The sequence below is a fragment of the Camellia sinensis genome, chromosome 9 (genome assembly GCF_055761805.1).
Source record: "Camellia sinensis isolate YWXY chromosome 9, ASM5576180v1, whole genome shotgun sequence".
Lineage (NCBI taxonomy): Eukaryota > Viridiplantae > Streptophyta > Magnoliopsida > Ericales > Theaceae > Camellia > Camellia sinensis.
The window spans coordinates 31,762,778-31,785,683 of record NC_138969.1 but is presented as its reverse complement, the minus strand read 5'-3'; the positions used below and the strand labels follow the sequence as shown (position 1 = coordinate 31,785,683).

At 39.2% G+C, this 22,906-nt stretch overlaps 1 pseudogene; it reads right to left on the bottom strand.

Annotated features, from left to right (window-relative positions):
- Positions 1-729: 729 nt before the first annotated feature.
- The window catches only part of LOC114298481 (orcinol synthase pseudogene), a 48,258-nt pseudogene continuing 26,081 nt past the window's right edge, over positions 730-22,906 (bottom strand).

The following is a 22,906-nucleotide window of genomic DNA, read 5'->3' as shown; positions in this document are numbered from 1 at the left end:
TAAAGAGTCCATAAGAAATTAATTCTCTATTTAGTTGCGAAGTCTAGTTTTGATAATTTTCAATTTGAAGAAATAAATTTTTTATTATATTTCAATTTTCATCTTGGTTCCATAATGCGAAAAGCTGGGGGCCAATTATATATTAGGTTCAAAAGTATCATTTTTTTTTTCTGAAATCACCCGAAGGGGTATGCTTTGATTGGATTTTTTCGTTGGACAATTTTCACATTGAGCAAAAAATGGAAAATTCGTTGGACAATATTATAAGATGATTTGGTCCAATTTTATACGAATTTTTGAATACATGATTCATCTTCAATTTTTGAAATAACTAATTGTACTCGACAATTCTATTCATCCTCTAGTAATAACAATTTAGGATCGAACTTATTATGATAAAGGAGGCAGGTGTGGCTAATTTCTCTCAAATTTTACAAATTCGTGATAAGTTTGATGCAATTTCAAATATTTATAAGAGAAATAAACATTTTGATCCCTTAGAAATTATATAATTTTATTCCACTTTGAGTTCAAATTGGCATAATAATTCATGTATGCAGTAGATTTACTTTATTCCATTCTTTTTTAATTTTTTTAAGAATGTATTAAGACAAGATAGAGATCTAAATTTAAATTTCTTCTCATTGTCTTACATAATCTAATGATTAAGAATGAATCAAGATAAAGAGATAGAGATTATAAAAATAGAAGATATGTCCAAAAGATTGCTCAATGAATTGAAGTTTTAGGGACACTATGCAACACAATAGTTTCCATAGTCATCCCTGGTCCAAATCTAATAAGAACACCACACTCAAATCCTTCACTAGTGCTTGTGCTTTCTTCCACAACTGATCATTTTCTCATCTCTACTAAAACAAGTATCACACTTGAACTCCACATATTTCCATACTCACTCCACCACCCTGCTCATTTTCAGTTTCTTCTCATTCAACTCAAGTTTTACCTCAATTCTGTCTAGAATTTTTCGACCACCAAAATGAACCATCCAAAACAACGAGTTCTAATCGCTAATCCCAAGAGGACTAAAAGCTTCAACTAAACACTTCTCAATATTATTCACGACTACACTAGATAACTTCTTCAACAAGTAATAAATCAGGCCAATTTTATGTAACCGCCCTCCCACCGCATCATCTGACTTTGGTAAAATCGTTTGATTCACAGAAATAATCTTGAAAAACGGGCATTCGATCAATATATTGGGATTCACACCAACTATGATAGCAGTAGCGCCATCGCCAAAGATTGCATGGCCCACAAGAAATATCCAAATGGGCATGCGAAGGACTGCAACCTTGCCATCAGAGAAAATTACAAGAACCTGAGCACCATATTGTTGTTCTTAGCTAGGTCTTTGGCTAGTCGGAAGACAGTTCCACCACCATAGCAACCCAAGTGGTACAACATGAACCTCTTCACAAAGGGGTCAAGGCCAAGGAGATTGATGAGTTAATAGTCCAAACCTAGCATTACTGTGCCCAAAGTTAAGTGAAATACAAGGTGTGTAATGCTTGATTTGGGTTACCCCCAATCTTTGATGGCCTTTATTGCAGCTTCTGCACCGAGTTTGGGTATTTTCGTAATTTCTATATCTAGGCATGTGTCAAGAGATGGTGTCATCTGGGCAGCTATGTTTGGATTTGGCTTTAAGATTTCCTCAGTTACATGCATGTAACGTTTTGTGATCATTGATTTTTCACCTGAAAACCAAAATCGTCATATTTTAAAGAGTTGATTATCACAATTAGAACTAGAGAAGCTAAAGTGAAATTATTGTAGAAATGTAATAATGATACATGTAACAGTATGTGTCATGACCCAAACCTGCCCCTATAGGTTTAGTGTCATAACTGGCCAGTAACCCTTGGATTACCCAAGGCCTCTTAACAAAAAGACACATGATAAGGGGTTGCGGAAGCAATTATAGAAATACAAATTGTCCATAGAGCTGTGATAACGTAAATGAGATAGAAATTTCCAAAACAAACTTATATAAATATATGTGACGTCGTAGATACATTAGTCTTACGTCACCCATATGTACAGATGTAATCAAAAGGAAACTTATCCCTAAGTACAGATAAGCAAAAATAACAACAAAACATCTTTGCCAGGTTCACAAAACTTGACTTCTTCAAAAAGGGAACCTCCCAGGGAGGCACAGTGGTTGGCTGACTTAACAATCCAAGCAGCAGCTGGGCCTGGTCATGCGCTTGCTCACCTACATACATAAAATAAATAGTGAGCAAGACCCTAGTGAACAATAATAGAGTAAAGAGTTTTAATGAATGATGTCCATGACAGATTCAGAAATCAGAGTTCATATCAGATATAGATTTATAATCATGTTCTTGTTCAAACTACATATAGAAATCAGAGTTCATGCTTAATCATACATAGTACAACCATTAGCGCTAACATGCTTGTTAGTTCCTTTAAGGAACCTTCGGTACCGAGAACTTGTAACTTGCTTGAACCATAGCATTATTACCCCCGGTCAAGGGCCTTGAAAACCACGATATTATTACTCCCAGGCAAGGGCCATGAGACCACGGTATTGTTACCCCTGGGCAAGGGCCTTGTACTTGTAGACCACGATATTATTACCCCCAGGCAAGGGCCTTGTGCTAAGGATGCCACGAATACATTTCAAAAATTTGGACAATCATTCATTCATACAGAACATCTCATTTCAAAAAACTAATCATTTCATAGCATCAGAAAATAATTAAAGTTAAATATAACTTTACAGAGTTATTACTCACAGATGGCTCCACTTGCAAAACAGACAAATCAGATAACTTGTGGCGTGTAACTTACACATATAGCAGAAAGGCATAATGAAACACACACTTGGCTGGTACTTAACTCTTTTCGTTTTATTCTTAGTGTGTTTCTAAGTCTTAACCTCTTAATTGAGTCTTAATCATGGCCTAGGAATGCTTAGAACGCAATGTGGATGCTAAAATGCACTTTGGTACCCTTAACAAAACTTGCTGAAAACATGGGTCACGCTCGAGCGTAGATTCCTTCTCTCGAGCTGACATGCAAACATGTGAGGGGTTACTTGAGCACAGATTCTCTCGCTCGAGCGGTCTGCAAATTTTGAAAAGCATTGGTTATGTGATTTTCACGCTTGACGGACGCTCAATGGTCGCTTGAGCGTGAGGCTCTGGTCCTTGCTCGAGTGCAACTTTTGTCGCTCGAGCGGTCTGTAAAAACATGAAACTTCTGTGAGCTTACATTTCATGCTCGAGCGGACTTTTGGTCGCTCGAGCAGAAGTGTAATATCACAGAGTGGTCTCTCAAGTGTAGATCTTGATGCTTGAGCGGAGAGCAAAATTCTAGGATTTTCATATTGCTCTTCTCAGCTCAAAACTCAAATTCAAAGTTGTAAAACAAGGTCTTTTGGGCCAAAAGCTTAAGGAAACAATTGTAAATGGTGAAACCATAGTGAATTCAAAGTCATTTCACAAGATCAAGGCCTAAAAGGTTGCCAATTGTTTAAGACAAAACGCAAATCTTTGAAAACATAGCAATATATATCATGCATGTAAAGGTGCAAGTTCCAAGCTTTCAAAACATGATCTAATGAGGTATCTAACTCAAAAATATGTTGAATTCTTAGACCAATGCCAAAATGAGGACATGCAAGAGGGAATTCTTTGAAAACAACTTCAAATTATGATGAAATGAGCATGCATGCATGATATGGTTTATTTTCCTTTAATTCTAACTCAATTCTTATATCAGCCTACTTAATTCTTTAGACTTCATGTCCTACACATCATAATTGCACAATTCAAGGGTTGAATTCTTACCTAGGCTTCCCAAGATGTGTGCTAGAGACTTAATTCTTAAGTTTCCAAGTCCACTGCCTTCAATTCTTAGCAACTCTCCCTTCTCCTTGCTTTGATTCCAAATTCCTTCCTTCTCTCACTCTTTCTTACATTTTTCTCTCTAAGTGGGGTGATATGAGAGTGTATAGTGAACTAATAAGTTCACATGAGCCTTATATAGGCTTAATTAAGTTATTGATTAAACTAATTAATCAGAGATTAATTATTCCAATTTAATCATTTCGAATTGAATTTTAATTAAATATATCATAAAATTCTAAAAATCCCAAATAACACATAAGTCAAGTCGATTTCGTAATCAGATGCCGATTAGGCTTTCAATTCGCAAAATGAAACAGAAACGGAAACAAATATTTCTACGATAAATAGATATAAATACAATCACGTAACATAGACATGCAATTAATTCAGAATTTCACCTTAATTACTGATTAGACTTATTTAATCATGAATTAACATTAATCAGAGGATGTGGTCGTTACAGTATGATTTTTGTATTGACAAGACATAAAAAAACTATATCTAACTAATTTCATTAGGGAAAATAACACAACAAGGTAACCTTTCAAATATATATATATATATCAAATTAATAGAAAACTTTATACATATTCATAATTAAATTTATAAATTTTTTTTCATGAATTTGTAATTTTCTTTTCCTGAATTCACTGACCTGTAATAACCCATTTTCATTATGCTAAGTCTTATATGATAAGAATATACAGCAACAACAACCGAAGTCAAAGCTCCTGAAGCCACATCTCATGCTGCTGCAGTCTAAGTCATCAGAGCCACCACTATATCAGAACTCAAGCCCATCTCACAGCTAGAGCTCCAGATCCAGCTTAACATCTATTCATGTATCTGTCTGTTAGAGATATTAGATATTGGTTAGAGTTAGATATTAGTTGGAGGATTAGTTACAAGTTTGTTAAACATGTTGTTAGATTGTTAGACAGCTATTATAGACAATTATTATACAGTGTCTATGTAAACAATAATGTAGGTAGCAATACATTCATTGAATAAAGAATTGAGGGTTTCATTGTTTCTACATGGTATCAGAGCTTTGTGATGCTTTAACGGGCTTCATCGATCTATGGCTTCTCTAATGGCGTCTCTAAGACCTTCATCTTCTCCGTTTTCTATTCCTTCCAACTTAGCTTTGTTGATTACTAATCTGTCATCTTTGTCACAGTTAAGCTAGATGCATCAAATTTTGTCATTTTGGAAGAACCAAGTACAAAATGCTCTTTGAACAACAAATTTTCTCAGATTTGTCCTCTTTTTTTGATTCAGGACTCTACTGGAACAAAGATTCCAAATCCAGGTTATCAAAAATGAGAGGTAATTGACGTTCATCTATTGAGCTGTCTTACTGTAACATTAGTTCCTTCCATTTATTCTACTTTTCTTCATCTCAATCATTGTTTTGAAGTTTGGTCTATTTTACACAAATGATTCACCACTTTGTCTCGAAGTCATATTCATCAGTTGAAAAATAAGTTGAATAGTATCACTAAGAAATGTGATATAATGGAAGAATACTTGTCTAAGATCAAGGACATTGTTAACCAGTTAGCACTTGCATTTGTGATTATTGATGATGAAGACATAGTGCTACTTGTGTTGAATGGGCTACCAGATGAATATGATGCTTTTAAGGTCGCAATCTGAGCCAAATCAAAGACTATTTCCATGGAAGAATTATCTTCATTATTATGTTCTGAAGCACTTTATATGGAGTCCAAAAGCAAGAAGCACTCTGAGCCTACAGTTGCTTTTTCTATTGTTAAAGGTTCCTTTGCCAATCTACCTACCAAAAGTCAACCCTATACCTCTTATGGAGGTAAATCATCTTCTCGAGGTGGTAGATGAGACAGATCACCTGGTTTCTATTGAGGTAATGGTAGATCTAGCTTTGGATCGGCTCGAGGCAGAGGAAGTTTCAATCACAGGCCTGTCAAATCTGTGGAGTTTTTGGTCATTTGGCTCTAGACTGCTAGTATAGATTGGATCCTCAGTATCAATCTTCAAATTCAAATTCCAATCAACCTTTAAACCAATACAACTTCAATGCTTATTCTCAACCACCACGAGCCTTTGTGGCTACTGCAGCTTCCTCGTCTGTGCTTTCCTTTGTTCTTCTCAGGTACCTTGGTATCTTAACTCAGCTACAACAGATCATATCACTAATGATTTGAGCAACCTCAACTGTTATCAACCATATCATGGTTTAGAACAAATAGGCAATGGTAACTCTATTCCCATCCACCATACTAGTAATGGTCTCTTACCTACACCTCATTACTCTTTTAAACTACGAAATGTTTTGCACTCTAATTTTATGACTTCCAATCTTGTTTCTATTTAGAAGTTGGCCTGAGATAATAGTTGTGTTATTATTCTTGATGCTCATGGTTTTGTGGTTTAGGACAAACTTACGAGGAAAATGCTTCACAACGGCACTAACATTCCTGGCATATATCATTTCTTGCCCCTTGCTGCTTCTGCTAACCATGTTGATTCACCATAAGCACATTGTCATTCATCTCCATCTACTGCTTCCACTGCTTCTAGTTCTCTTTTGCACCATAAATTAGGTTATCCTTCTCCTTTGAAACTACAACATCTCACACATCATCTCGGTATTAAGCTTTCCAAGCAACAATGCCTTGAGTGTATAGAATGTTCTGTTGCCAAGAGCCACAAACTTCCATTCCATCTTTCTAATTCTACTGTTAATAAGTCTCTATCTTCGATTCATAGTGATGTATGGGGACTATTTGAGTATTCTTCTTCTTACAAGTATTTTGTTCTCTTTGTGGATGATTTTAGTAGGTTTACATGGTTGTACCCCTTGAACTACAAAAGTGAATTTTATACTAAGTTTCTTGAGTTTAAAGCTTATGTTGAGAAGCAATTTTCTACTAAACTCAAGATTCTTAGAACTAATGGTGGAAAAGAATTTATGAATAATAAAATGAAAGATTTTCTATCCACACAAGGCATTGTCCATTAGTATTCATGTCCTTATACACCACCACAAAATGGTGTGGCTGAGAAAAAGCACAAACACCTTACTGAAATAGCCATTGCTTTGATGCATCATTCATCTCTTCCTTTACAATTTTGTTTTGATGCTATTGCTTGTGCCACTTTCTTGATAAATAGGTTGCCATCTTCTAAGCTAACTCATAAAACTCCCTATGAAGTTTTGTTTCAGACTCTTCTAGATATTTTTTTTTTCTATGCTTAGAGTGTTTGGTTGCTAATGTTTTCCATGGCTTCACCCTTATTCATCTCACAAATTACAGCCTAAGTCTTTTCCTTGTGTTTTTCTGTGCTATCATTCTTTTGGTAAAGGATACAGATGTTTGGATCCTCTTTCTGGCAAGATTTATTTATCTAGACATATGGTATTCAATGAACACATTTTTCCTTTTGCTCTCAAGTCCTCTGCAGCTTCTTCTTCCTCTGGTAATCTTTCTATAGCTTTTTCTTCCTCTGGTAATCTATCTTTTCTTCATTTCTTTTTTTGGTCTCCTATTTCCTCCGCTGTTGTTTCTTCTTCAGTTTCTCCTTCTCCTTCTCCACTCATATTTCTCCTACCATGTCCGTTTCTGCTTCTTTATCTCATGCAGCTTCTTCTCTGCCTCTAGTCACTTCTCCTCTTGCTCCTTGTATTCCCATTTAGTCTATTTCTATTTAATTGCCTATTTCTAAATCCATTCATTCTTCCAATATTCATTCCATGACCACCAAATCTAAAGTTGCTACACTAGTTACCTCCACTACTACTTCTCCATCCTTTACTGCCACTGAGCGTCCATCTCATAAAGAGGCTTTGCTTTCTCCCATTTCGCATCAAGCCATGACAGAAGAACTTAATGGTCTTCATAAACAACATACTTGTTCTCTTATTCCTTTACCATCTAGAAAAAACTACTATTGGATGTAAATGGGTGTTTAAAGTGAGACAAAATTCTGATGGAACCATACCCAAACACAAGGATCGATTGGTTGCTAAGGGATACCTTCAACATGAGGGAATTGATTACCAAGAGACTTTTAGTCCTGTTGCCAAATTGCCTACAATTCAGATCCTTCTTCGTCTTAGTCTTCATCATAATTGGTCTATCAAGCAGCTTGATATATCTAATGCTTTCCTTCATGGGGTTCTTGAAGCAGAAGTTTATATGTTCCGATGTCCTGGATTTGTTATCCTACTCAGTCCACTCATGTCTGCAAACTTCACAAGGCCTTATGTAGACACCCCATTTTTGACCGTCCTCAAGACTTGGACGTCACCGATCGAACACTCGGTGATTACTTATGTTTGTGTTTCGTTTTGAGTTCCCGGAGGTCTCGGCTACGCGCCTTGCCTCAGGATCTCTCAACTCGACTGTTCTGTGTTCGGTTTTGCACCAAACACTTGTGTTTTTGCTTCTGAGGGTAGAAAGTAGCTTGTTAGCTACCCCTAGCACCCACCGGCCGTGGTTTGAGGCCACCGGCTATGTTTTGAGGCTACCGGCCATTGGTGAATTATACCATTGGCCGGTCGGCATTCAGTATGGCCGACCGGCCATCTGTTTTGCCAGTAACCTCCTTTTCTGGTCGGTAATACCTTTTTACCTTCTTCAGGCATGGTGCATGCCAGCTGTGCCAGCTGGAATGCACTAAACCTACTCCGGGGTATACATGTGGCTGTTTTGCCCCTTTTGTCCCCTTTTGGTCAAAGCTTCTTGAGGAAGCTTGACCCTTTGGCAAAGCTTCCTCAAGAAGCTTGCCAGCTGTCCTAGCTTCCTCAGGAAGCCTTGCCCTCTTTGCCCCCTTTGACTCTTTTTTGTTTAGCTTCTTTGAGAAGCTTCAAAGCTTTCCCTTGTCTATATAAGAGCCTCTCCTCCTCCTTTGTTAGGGTTGAGCAAAAAAACCAGAGCTATACACATAGATATCTGATATATATCATCCTCTCTCTCTATATCTCCCTCTCTCTCTTTATTTTGTGTGGTTTGAGGGCCTAAAGTGTGTGTTTGTTCTTAGTTTTGCACACAAACACACACTACTATACCATACTTCAAATTTGAGAGGCGTTGGGGGTTTGTTCTTGAGGTTTTGGACTAGTTTTGATCAAAAGAAGGAGGCTGCATTTGCTGTTCATCAAGGGTTCTTCAAGGGTAACTCTTTTACTTTAGATTCCCCAATCTTGCACTAGACTTTTGCTTATCTTGCTCATTGTTTTAGACTTTGTGTATAACTGAAAAAAGGCTTGTATTTGCATGCTCAAGATATCTCATTTAGGTTGTTTTGGCATTGGGGGTCAACCTCCCCCTCTTAGGCCTTGTTTGGCCCCTTTTTGAGCTTTCTTTATTAAGTTTTGATTTCTTTGGTGTATTAGCCTTCTCACCACTGAAATCCAGTGGATTTTCAGTGGTGAAGAAGGGGGTTTGAGGTCTTGCATAGGGGAGGGACACCCCTCTCCCTTGGTCTCTCATTTTGTTCATGTTTTGGCTCATAAGGGTAGCATGTATGCCTAGCTTTGTTTGGCTTAATTTCAGAGGTTATTTGGTGTTTATTTAGCATGTTTTACCTCTGTCCCATGTTGGTTTTTTGGCCCCTCTCATGCTTAATACACTTGCTTTGTATTCCCCCCATTTTGCCTAGAAATGCATCTAGCCATTGGACCATCATGCTTGCATATTCTTGCCTAGCTTTGTGAAGCTTTTGGTCATGATTTATCATGGTTGAGGTCTGTTGGGTACTGGTTTGGTCGTATTTGATATGTTTGGTATAGCCCCTTTGTATTTTGGCTTGTGAGCCTTGAGTGTGTGAGCCACTAGCATGCTTTAGTTGGGTTGTTTCAATGACTTGTAGTCATTTCATATGCCATTTCAGTCCCTAATCCATGCTTGTATGCTCACATTCATCATCACTTTCTTGCCTTGAAAGGTTGTTCTTTTGTGCCTTGGAAAAGGTCATAATGCATGCCTTGTGATTAAGTCATTTGGGCTGCCATATCAGTGGGTTTTGGGGGCTCATTTTACATATTGAAACTCTTATTTGTATTGAAAAGTGCATGCCATGAGTGGTTGGGGGGGTTGTAGTAGAATGCTCCCTTTTGTGGCCTTGAATGCCCTTGTTTTGGACTCATTCCTTGGCGTGTTTTGACCATGATCTATGTATGATTTAGTCTTGTTTTGGAGTCCCTTGGGACTGTTTTAGGTCATTTTGGTCCTTTAAGGTTTGGTTGACATAGCTTTGGTTTGACCCCCTTTATCGGCTTCAAGTGTTGGTCATTGTTGCATGCCTTGCTTGCTTGTTTTGTTTGATTTGGCATCATTCTCTATTCATTTTCAGAGCTTAGCATGTTGGTTTAATGCCCATATATATCGCCTTTAAGTATGCTTAGAGTTGTCCCCTTTTATGCTTAGGTGATGGACCTGATGTGTGCATGCTTCCATGCATCATTTGTGCTCTTGTGCATCCTCTTAGGCCACTATTTTGGGGGTGGACTGAGGTCCTCTCGTTTCAGTATAAGTCCATCTTTGCATATTTTGCATGCTTGCATGTTGCATTGCATTGGTAGCATGCTTACATTGTATCATTTTCGCATGTTTGCATGTTGTTTAGTTAATGGCATTACATGGTCTTCTTGTATGCTTGATATGTCCATATTGCATTAGTCTCGCATGCAGGATTAGATAGTGTCATGTTGCATTAGCTTAGCATGTTCATGTTACCTTGCATGAGTTGCATCACTTTGCATTGTATATTGCATCCATGCATTACATTTTTGCTTGGTTTGGGGTGTCAAACCAAGTGTGAGGATTGAGAAGTGTTCATACTCCGAGTGATGTAACACGTCTCAACCCTCGGTTGTCAACCCCCTTGACCTCAACATGATAGGGTGTTGGCATTCATGTGTTTTGTTTGCATGCATTTACATCAAAGTTGCTAACTTGGCCTCTTAGGTCATCATGCATCAAAAATGCATAATTGATGGCCCGAGGGTCGAGGGCCATGCTCCCTTGAGTCCATTGCATGATAGGGAGTGTGCCCATGCTCACATTTGCTTGAGAATTCCATGCCATACACTGCTTGCCCTCTGCTGCTGTCAACTGTAGGTTTCAGCAGGAGGATTTGGCCGGACGGCAGTGTTGAGTGCCGACCGGCAAAGAACTTTGGCCGAGAGCACAATATTTAGCCGATAACCTCATTCCCATGGCCGGTGGCCTTTTGATCTGGCCGGTGGCACTCCACTGCACTCAGAATGAAGTTCAGAGCAATTCTGGAGACTTTCATAAATTTCAGAAGGGTGAGGCAGTGTAAACGGAGGCAACAGTGCTATGGCAGCGAGTTTCCGGGCGAGACGAGTCAAGCATGCATCATTCACGCATCCCGAGGCAGGGCTGTGGCCACCTTCTTTCTATATTTAATTTATTAATTAATTAAAAATTCTGTAATAATTAATTTAGTATTATTTATTCGGACTGTAATATTTATTCGGACCCTCCGAGCAAGGGCAATTGTGTAATAAGTGTGTGTGAGTGTGTGCATGTCTTCCAACCCCACGTCTTTCTTCCCTTTTATTTACTAGCTTTCGATGGTTAGTCTCGGGTATGTTCAAATTAGCATACAGTATGATAGCATGTTTGCATTCATTCATCCGTTTTGCATGCACCAGGCTCGGCGCATCATGTTAACTGCATTTGTATTTTAATTTCAAATTGAATACGTGTTAGGTGTAGCATTTCACATGTCATTGTAGATTAGCCGAGTCTGTCCAGATTGCATCCTTGCATGTGTTACATTAGCCATTTTGAATATGAACTAGGATCATGCATATGATTACTAACTAGTTTCTGTTTTGGCTTGGAGTACTCTGTAAGTTCTTTTGCTTTAGCATCCTTGCATGCGTGTGAGTGTTGCCATGACAGCATGATTACCATGAGGCTAGTTGCTTATGTGATATAAACTGCTTGAATGCCTGTGGGTAAATGTTGGATTGTTTGAGTTGGAACAACTCGTTGAAGTCCGTGCTTTAGCTTACTTGCGAGTAGCAAATTTCAAACTGTTTTTCAAACAAGCGGATATGCAACGCTTCGTTCCAATTCAGGCGATTTGGTCTAGACTTGTTTGCTAAGCGCATAACGTAGTAATTCTAGGCTAATAACCGGAATAACAACACATAACGTTTTAAAAACGGATATCACGGTTAGTAGAGGCCGATCTTCGGATCGGGCGAGAGGGGTTGCTCATAGCTGACCTTCCCCAATCGTACCCAAGCTTCCGAGCCGAGGCAACTTTGGTGATGACGGACACGTGGCCTTTGGCACCGAGTCAGGGTTTCCTAAATTCCCCTTATAAAAAATATTTAGGTGGCGACTCTGTATCTGGCAAAGCAGTTCATGTTTGGCACTTCTTTTCTAAAAATCTGTTTTCTCAAAACGATTTGCCGGATTTGGACTCTTTGGTTCAGATTAAGAACCGTGACAATTTGAGAGTTCGAACTGTAGCGGGCCCAAAACGAACAGAACGGAACTCACCCTCCCGGGGTGTTCGGGGACGTCTACACCTTATATGGGCTCAAACAAGCACCTAGAGCCTAGTACTCCAACTTTTCTACCTTCCTTCTTTCTCAGGGCTTTCAGAATAGTAAATGTGATTCATCTCTCTTCATTCAAAAGTCTGATAGCACTATTACAGTGCTTCTAGTCTATGTTGATGACATTTTGCTCACTAGAAATAATGATACTCATATTACATCTCTTATTGCTCATATGCATAAAGCTTTTTCTATGAAAGAATTGGGCAATGTGTCTTATTTCTTGGGCATTTCAGTTCAAGCTACTACTACTAGTTATACGCTTTCTCAACAAAAGTATGCTTATGACATTCTTGTGTGAGCCGGTGTAGACACCTCATTTTTGACTGCCCTTAAGACTTAGACGCTTTATTCCAAATACCCGATGATAAAAGTTACACAGTGCAATCTTTTGAATTCTCAGCGGATAGATTTGGATTCAAGCTCTAACCCCAAACCTTACACCCCAATTTGGACCAAAACTTTTTTGACCAAAATTATTTTAGACCTTAAAACCCTCTCTTTCAAAATATTTTTCCAAATGCTTCTACAATGTTCCGAGGCTCACATTTCGTTAGAAATTACACTTTTCGGTAAACCGAGCAAGTGTAAAGTGGAAATAAATGGAAGAGAGGTGAACTCTTTGAAAAAAATCTTTAAAACATCTTATTTAGAGGTTTGGAGTTGAAAAAAATTGGAGAAGAAGGAAGAAACCTAGTTGGGGAAGAAGTTGGGCAAAAATCGTTGAGAGATAAACATGCAGCCTCACTAAATCAGGTCTATCTTTTCTTACACTTGGACTTAAGTTGTGAGGCAACGACCATTTCAAAGTGGACTTCAGGGGCTTACTTTTTCACCCAAGAATCTACTAAAGCCAAGTCCAGATGAGGGAGATATATCTAGTTGAAGTTAGGCATCAATCTGGTTAAGACAAAACTGAGCAACCTTCACTAAAATAGGCATATCTCCTAGTATACTTAGAATTTTGATGTTAGGCTACTTCTATTGGAAACTAGACTTCCGGGACTTCAATTTAAACTCAAGAATGACCTGCAAAGGAGTCTGGATAAGGGAGATATTCCCGTTTGAAGTTGGGCCTGAATGCAGATTTTGAGGGTCGGCCGTGGATCAGTGAGAGCCGGCCGTGGATCAGTGAAGGCCGGTCGGGCTTCGATGGTGGCAGACAGATAGTTGGCGGGAATTGAACAAATATATTTTTTTTGAAGATATTTATGATATTTTTGGCTCAAATTATATAAATAGAGCCTCTTCTTTCAGAATTCAAGGTTAGAAAAATTTCAAAAAGACTTTGAAGAGCAAAAAGGACCTTCCCCCTCTTCCTTATTCCTTTAACCTTCAAACCTTTTTTGAGCTATGCATATACAATACATACGCCATTGCACACCATTGGAGCTTGTTCTTGAAGCTTTGTTAAGATTTCAAACTAAGTTTCATAAACTTGAGGGTGTTGGAATCAAGTTTGTTAACTAAGAGCTTACCTCTCTTTCAAAGGTATAACTTTGCACTTTTTTCTTTCATTTTCTTCTACTCTTTTCCTCTATTTTTCTTGTCTTTACATGCTGATTTTTAGGGTTTAAAAAGGCTTAAAAATGTGATTTAAAGGTTCCAAAAGTGGAGGGGTTAGCCACCCCTCCTTAGTCTTGCTTACTAGTTTTGTACCTCATTGTTATCTTTTGGTGCTCTTTTAACATGATTTTAGCTACTGTTTTGAGGCTATTTTTGGACTATTTTTGGGCTATTTTCAGAGGCTAAAATATGTTTTAGAAGTCTCAAAAGTGGAGGGGTTAGCCACCCCTCCTTAGCTTTGTTTACTAGCTTTGTGCCTCCTTGCTTTTGGCTTTGTTTTGTGTTCTTTTAACATCATTTTAGCTACTGTTTTTCGCATGTTTAGGGGCTGTTTTAGGGCTGTCTTAGCCTTTAAAATTGTTTCATGCTTTGATTAGTTTGCTTGTTGTCTCATATGTTCATATGCATAGCTCATTACATGTTTGTTCTAGCTTTTCTTTAAGTAATTTCCTTGTTTAAGAACCTCATTTTAATAATCAAATTACCATTTATTACTTTCATTTGTGAGTTGTTTCAAATGGTTGATGGTTGTTCAACACATGAACTAGAGTTTCGCGCTTAATGGCTTAATCTCTACGGAGATTCATTGTCAATGGTGTAATCTCTCTTTCATGTTGAGAATTACTTCCTATTTGACGCTTCTATCCTTTTAGAGGACTTAATCACCATGGACAAATGGACCAATGAATGGCAAGGCCTAAAATAATTGGTTTAAAATTTGGATCAACACACCTAAAGAAAAATGGTTTAAATAGCTTGAACTTGGCCGGACGTCATGCCAAGTTCCTTGTGTCAAGGGTCATCAAACACCAATCCATGGTGTTCTTGATGTCCTTGAAGCGTCTCAACTTCTCTTTTTGAGTTCATTCCATGACAAAAAGGGAAGGTTGGTCTTTTGCATTATATTCATTGATTTTTGGTCCAAAATGACATCCGAGAACATCAAGCAATCATATCGCTCATTGGTGGTTTTAGAGTCAAACCCAACCTTCTCTTCAGGTTTTCCTATGACAGAGGAGGAAGGAAGGACAAACAGAGCTTGAAAATGCTCTATCTGCACTGATTTCACCTCAGAGCACAAAAATAGAGTTTGCACCAAATCAATGCACAACCGGCCCTCTGTAGGCCTTGCCGGCCATCAGTAATGCACGGCCGGCCCTTGGTGTGTGGCTAGCAGTGCAGTTTTGTAGAAATAGAGGCAGTGGTTGAAGGTGAAATAGAGGCAGTCTGGGGTAGATAGAGCAGCTTTTAGGGGACGCACATGCAACCTCCATCCATCTTCCGTCATGCACATATCAAATGCGCTTGGTTATTTAATTGTTGTAATATTTAATTAGCCTAATTAGTTATAGCTAATTAGTTTGTGTTGTAATATTTAATTAGCTTAGCCTAGTTAAATTCTTAATTAATTAGCTTAGATAGTTAGTTAATTACTCATTTCAAGTGTTATAATAATTAGTTAATTAGTTTATCCATTTATTCAAGTTTCGTAATAATTAGATTAGCCTAATTAGCTTAGCATAGCTTAGCTTAGCTAGTTAGCTTATTCATTCGGAGCCTCCTTCGCGAGGGCGTAATGTTTTAATAAGTGTGCGTGCGTATATGTATGTATTTCAATCCCACATCTTTCTCCCTTTTATTTAATCACTTTTGATGGTTAGATTAAGGACATGTTTTGATTAGCATATCATATTCATTCGTATTGCATGCACCGAGACTCGGTGCATCATTTAAACTGCATTGCAATTTCAATACTTTTTTGAACATGCGTTTAATCGCATGTTTTTTAAATCAAATCATATGCCATATTAGCAGCTGAGCCTATTAATTGCATATTGCATGTGTTGCATTAGATACTTAACATAGTTAAGAATCATGCATTATTTTCTAACTCATATTTTCCTAGCTTGGAGTACTAGGTAAGTTTTTACGCTTTAGCATACTTGCATAAGTGTGAATGTTTCCATGATTAGCATGTTTGCCATGAAGCTATGTGCTTACTTGCTAAATTGCATAAATGCCTGTGGATGAAGGCTTGTTGTTTGAATTGGAACGATTCAACGAATGTGCGTTTTAAGCACACTTTGTTGAGTGGCAAATCATATTTTAAGCCCACTATGTTTGGTGGCAAATCCGCAAACTTTAAGCCCACTTAAGGTGGAAAATTTAATCCATTTTCGCAAAAAAACTTGAGTTGAATTGTTCCAAATTGAGCAAACTAGTCTATACTTGATTGTGCACATCACATAGTAAAGTTAGTTTAATAATCGGAATAGGAACACATAATGTTTATAAAAAAACTCATATCATGATTAGTAGAGGCCGATCCTTGATTGGGCTAGCGGGGGTGCTCAATTCATGACCTTCCCCCTTCATACCTAAGTTCTCGAGCCGAGGCAACTTTGGTGATGACGGACACATGGCCTTTGGCATGAGTCATGGGTTTCCTAAATTTTTCCAAATTAAAATATTTAGGTAGCGACTCTGTATCTGACAAAACAGTCCAATTTTGGCATGTTTGATTCAAAATCAATTTTCCAAAATGAATTGCCGGATTTGGATTCTTTGGTGTTTATCAGTTTCACAGTTTACTTGTGAGATTAGATTCAGAACCACGGGAGTCGAACTATAGGGCTTTCTTTCAACCTTTTGAAAGGAGGTGCAAAAAAAGGCGAGTCCACAGTTTCTAGCGACTATGCTGGGGACTTAGAGAACTTGACTCGAACTCAATGATATGTTATTTTATCTACACTTATGTGTTTCTTTGCATTTGTATTTGCATCGATGCGCCTAAGTCACAGTGTTTGCCATTTGCTATTTCTAAGCGGTTTGCTGGAGGCTTGCTTGGAAAAGCTTGCCAAAAGGCTAACCGGTTGCGAGCTTTGCCACGATGGGAACACAACCCTTGGATTTGGACTACCGCTGTACCGTTTGATCCTCCTTTCATTTCTCGGTGTTAGGTGTGAGAGGTATATTAGGTAGTCTTGCTGAGGTACCCTTTTTGACCAACCGACCTAGTTGCATATCGAAAAGAATAGAGACTGTTCGAAACTAGGACAGGTTGCTTACCGAAGTGCAGGAATTGCATGAAACCACTTGTTTTGCATAGTGAAACCTTGGCTCCTAACAAAACTAGAACATGGTAACCCTACCCATCATAGGGGTGTTTTGGCTCTCAATTAACTAGTATGTGCTTTACAGTGAAACTATACAGGAATGTGCATATCAGTTGCGAGTTTGGTATCTGATTTTGGGGTAGAATTCAGCAAAGAGTACAGTCATTCAACTATGCTCATATCTGTTTTAGTGAAATCAGGCTGAGATGCTGTCTGTTTTCTCCTTTGCTAGGTAGTCCTGGAACTATAGCTTCAGACGGCTCCGATATCCCTTGGGTACTCTGGACTAGTGTCGATAGGCTTTGTCAAAATCAAGAGCAACTAGTGTTTCCTTTGCCGGTGGCAGGGCCAAAAAGGACCAAACAGGGCTCACTGGTTCCACTGATCTGACAGTCACCAGTTAGATCACCTTTGGCAACTTAGCAGATCCGTGATGAAACAGAGTCCAAAAGAAGTTGCAGCCATGATAGCGTCATTAAACCAGGGAATCTCCATGTAGGATGAGACCAATGCTGAAATGCAACGCCCATCTGGGGCACCTACCACAATCCAGTCTCGGGATCCCACTGAACTTTGATCTACCTTCGTCAACTAAAAATTTGCAAGGTCCGGATCCTCAAGAATGGTTGGCTCAAGCTCGAGTTTTCAGATCTCTGGTTCATCCTAATGAGAGGCTTTATCCCCTTGATACTAATGATCTCAATCCGACCTCGGTAAAAATTGCTAACCTTGAGAAGTAATTCAAAAAGGCACAGGGCCTTAACTCCATTCCTGACATTGAGGATGGGTACATCGAGGCTGCCGTAAGACTCCTAAACAGGTTCAAAATGCCACGCATTGACCGTTTCGATGAGTTTGGAGATCCTATGGTACATATCCGGATTTTCTTGGACGTTCTGAAACTGATGGGTCTGACTAAGCCTCAGAAACTCTCTCTGTATGGAAGAACCCTGTCGGGTATAGTAGCCACTTGGTATGCCAAGTTAGAGGATATAGTGAAGCAAAACTGGGAAGAGATGGCTGAGGCATTTATCAATCAGTACTCTTACAATACCCAACTTGAAATGACCATTCAATATCTTGAAGCAATCCACCAGAATCCTAGAGAACCTTTTGTGGAATTTGTTGCAAGGTGTAGAGCAAAGGCAACACATATGACAGACCGACCTTCTAAAAGGGACCAAGTGCGAATAGTGGTGCAGAACCTTGAGCCTGATATACTGCAAAAGTTAATAGTTGCACCACTATTCACTTTCAAAAATTTGCATGAATTAGGGGTTCAAATTAAGAGTGCATTTAACAAAGGGATTATTCCTAGAACAAGCGAACCAACCAGGAGGGTGTTTTTCGGGAGTACCAATGCTGGCGGTAGCATTATTTCCAAACCCACTGAAATCAATACCATCACCAATCCCAAAACTGCCAACCCTTTTACCATGACCAACCCACAAACAACCGGCCCAACCCGAGCTCAAGGCAGAACTTTCACCCCCTTCTATATGAGCCTAACTAGCGCACTAAAAGTCTTGATAGAAAAGGGTATCTCAAAGCCCTTGATCCCCAACCTCTTCCTGACCCACTCCTTGCCAGATATAACCCCACCAAATATTGTGTATATCATCAGCAGCGCGGTCATGGCACTGATCGTTGCTACTGCTTTCGTCATGAGGTCCAGAATCTCATCGACAACTAGATGATAGCTCCACCTCAAGACCCGATCGACCAAGTACCTCATCTATACCTCAACCTAATCCATACACTACCATCCACTTACAATCCCAGCATATACATCTCCCCAGCCCATTTAAATAAGCTTGAGGTGTTCATTCCAGAAAGCACAGACTTGTGCATGATGAATGCACTTGAACCCCATCATCTCAAACCCACGAACCCACTACTTCTGAGCTAATGAGCATGATTGAAGATCTTCAGAGAACTGTGGTAGATCTAGCCTTTGGGGTTTTGGCTTCATCATCGACCACATCACATGCCAGAAATTTCACGCCAAAATGCTCCCCAATTTTAGGGTGAGCTGCAAGTGAAAATGGCCAACCTAAAGTTATCTCAGGTCTGGGCAATGACATGTCGACAACAACTAGGCTCCGCTCTGATATAGCGACCCAATCCCTTGGCAAAGTGAAGGCAAGTAGTAAGAACAAGGTCGGGGCAAGTATCGATCCTTACAAATATCTTCAATGGGCTATTAAGGTTTTCATGATTGAAGGACTGAACAAACAGCAAATGCTCGCAGTTGTTGCAAAGACTGTGGATGACACTTTTGCTATTCAAGATGAGAGCATACTGAGTCAAGGGGCAAGCCGGGAATAGGGATGTCGTACCAGAAATGCCCCTTTCAGCTCCAATCCTACACTTGGAAGAGATCATCAAACGTAGTCAGCACCTGCCAACCCCTTTGCCGGAACATCCAACACAACTTCACAAACCTCAAGCCATTAGGCCCGAGGTCAGAGTGTCTTGACCCCGCTTTACATGACCTTATCCAAAGCCCTCCAAATCCTCGTAGGACAAGGCCATCTCAAACCCCTAGACCCTCGGCCTCTCCTGGATCACCTTCCAGCCATGCATAATGCTGCCAAGTACTGTGCCTTCCATCAACAACCGGTCATGACACTGACGATTGTTATCATCTTGGCCATGAAGTTCAAGATCTGATTGACAATGAGGTCACCGTCGCACCAGGTCCTACAAAGTCTATTGGCACATGATCAATGAACTGGAGGGATAATGTGACTATGTGATTGGGGAGGAACCACCTCCTGATGGCACTCATTTTTACTCTAGATATGGCGGATGACACACACTATTTTAAGCAATTTGCATATGCTGTTTATTGTACTTTCTGACTTGGGTATCGAGTCCATTCTATTGTGTTGTATTGAGTCTGTCTTGTTGTATCGAGTCAGTCCGGTTGTGTTGGAGTTAGATGATCTCGGGGGTGTTATCTCAATCGTCACTATCTTGTTTTGTGTTTGTCTTTTATACTCTTTCTTTTGCGTTTGTTTCTGCCATTGAGCCAGTTGCGCTAGAAGATCTGAATGAAACGACAGAGATTTTCACCTACTTTTCTGTGCCTTAAAATCATTGCATTGACCCAAGTTTTTCAAAACTTTTCTAACACTATAATGAAAACAAAGAGGGAGGAATTCCTCGGGATTTGCAAAAATTTGATCAACTGAGAGGAAGAGAGGCATGCTAAGCCCTTAATGAATGAGATCATGTTTGTTAATATGAGTATTGAGAAGGATCCTGGCTTGCTCTAGATTGGTTCTGCATTGTCTTCAACGCGAGCGACTAGTCATTTTCTTAAAAGATTTCAAAAAAAGTTTTGCGTGGTCCTACGAAGACATGCATGGAATTGCTCTCAGGATTGTACAACATAGGATCACTCTCGGCCTCAAAACTCAATCCCTTTGATTTCAAATTTTGGTTCAGAATGTTCAATGATCAATCACAATATAAGGCTTGTATGGCCGGATTAGAAGCAGCCCTTGAACCAGGGGCAAGAAGGTCAGATCGAGAACATCAAATGTCATCAAAGGGAGCTTTCATAGCTAAATGAGAAGTAGCCCTTGAACTAGGGGCAAAAAAGGTCAGATGTGCTCAAAGATTCAAAAGATAAGTCATTTCACAAACCAATGAAGACTGGTAAGAAAGCCAAATCCAAGAAATGGAGAGAAGAAAGTTTATTGCCAAAGGACAATCGAGCTCCTATCCACAACACTAAGGGCAAAATCAGACCTGATTGGATGGACTCCTACATCATCAGCGAACAGCAGCTATTCTATTGTATTGAGATGGCTTCGAGATCTCAAAACCATTCAACATGGACAAGTTAAACTTTTTAATCCTTGAGTGCCTCGTTGGGCTGAAAACCAGGAAGGGCGACCCAGGCAAAAGTTAGAGCAAAGAAAAGAGAAAGAACCAAAAAGGAAAAAATGGAAAGAAAAAAAAAAAGAAAGAAGAAAAGAAAAGAAAAGAAAAGAAAAAGAAATGAAAAGAAAAGAAAAACTAATCTCACAAGGTTGAAAACCTGGAAGGGCAGCTTTGGAAAAAGTTAGAGCGCAAAAGGAGAGTGTTAATACCCGAGTGTACCTTAACCCCGGAACTACATACGGCCTGATTCCCGTCTGTGGGATACGTACGCAACTTCATCCTGAAGTTCGACCCCAATCATTTTCATCCTACTTGGGTCATCCATGTTGATTGGTTTATCCTTGTTCAAACTCAGCTATCTTATTCATGTGCAAATTGGCCTATCTTCATTAAAATTCGGGTGTCCTATTCCGTTACAAGATTTAGCTGCGAGACAAATCAAATTCAGATATGAGATTGTGCATCTCGAGAGTAAATTCTATGTTGGTTAAGCAATGGCCATTTGCAAAAATAGTTTTGAAGATTTTTAGTGAGGTTGACTAGTTTTCTCAAAAATTATTCCATTTTTCCAAAAACTGGACCATTTCTTGGACCCAAAAAAAGAAAATTTTCAGTGCTCACAACCTAACTTGCATGATTTTAAAGTAGAAAGTTGAACAAGCATGTTAATCTAACTCTCATGTTGGTCAAAATTGTTTTAGTAGAAAGCCAAAAACAAAAAATGGTCAAAATGATGAACTAGGGGGCATGGTCAAGTCAAGTTTTCTGTCTTTTCCCTAGAAAGTCCATTATCAACGTACTCGCCAGAAAGGGCACAATTGAAGTTAGCCTCAGGAGCCAAAAGCTCTCTCATTCTCCAAGCAATGAGATACCAAGCCAAGTGCGCAGCACAAACTGAAAATGGAGCTGGATATTCGATTCCCTTATTTGGATGATTACACCCAAATTAGCGTCTGACCCGGAATGGGGACGTAGAAAACACAGCGTGTGAGACCAATCAATTGTATGCATGGCTGGTGGGACATGTTGTAATTCATCTCGATCAAGCTAAGCCAAGGGCATCGTCAATCGATGTCAGTTGCAGATCTGTTGCACATCCATTCACATCACGACCCCTCTATGGGAGAGCTCACTAATTGTGAGAGAAAGAAGGAGAATCTAGTAGAATACAAAAGGCAAGAGCCCACAACTTCCTGCTTATCCATCAACCACCCAGGGTAGAGATGAAAAATAATAAGAGAGATTAAAGAACAGAGAGATGTGTGCTAAGAGAAAAAAATGAGAAAATGGCTTTTCAGAGAAAAAGAGATTGAGTGCCAAAGTGATGTGAGAATCACAAATAAGAAAGGGTGGAAAACAATACCTGGAGGAGTAGGCTCTCCATGAACCGAGAGGTCTTTCGTCATTGGAACATATCCGAGTGTTGTGTTTGTTGTTTTTGTTTGTTTTGATTCTTGTTTGAGTCGTTTTGAGTATCAATAGATGTGTTTAGGTTGTTTTACTTTGTTTTCCCTTTATTGAGTCGTTTTGACTGTGGTCAGTACTAGGCTCAATACCTGGTCAAGAACTCTTTTTCAATTTCAATTTCAAAAAATAAATCGTTTTGTGCACAGAGTGCCGTGCCATTCTCAACATATGTGCAAAACAGGATTCTTTATTTCATAAAGTGCAAGGTCCACCCCCGATCAAGAGAGAACAATCGAATCAAGACCTATCTGAAGCTATATGGGTTCCAGACTATAAAGCAAAAGAAAAGAGGGAAAATTAGAGCATCTGAGTGTGTTTCAACTTTAGCAAATTCCAAGTCTGCATTGCAGATGCACCTTTGCCAGGCCTCG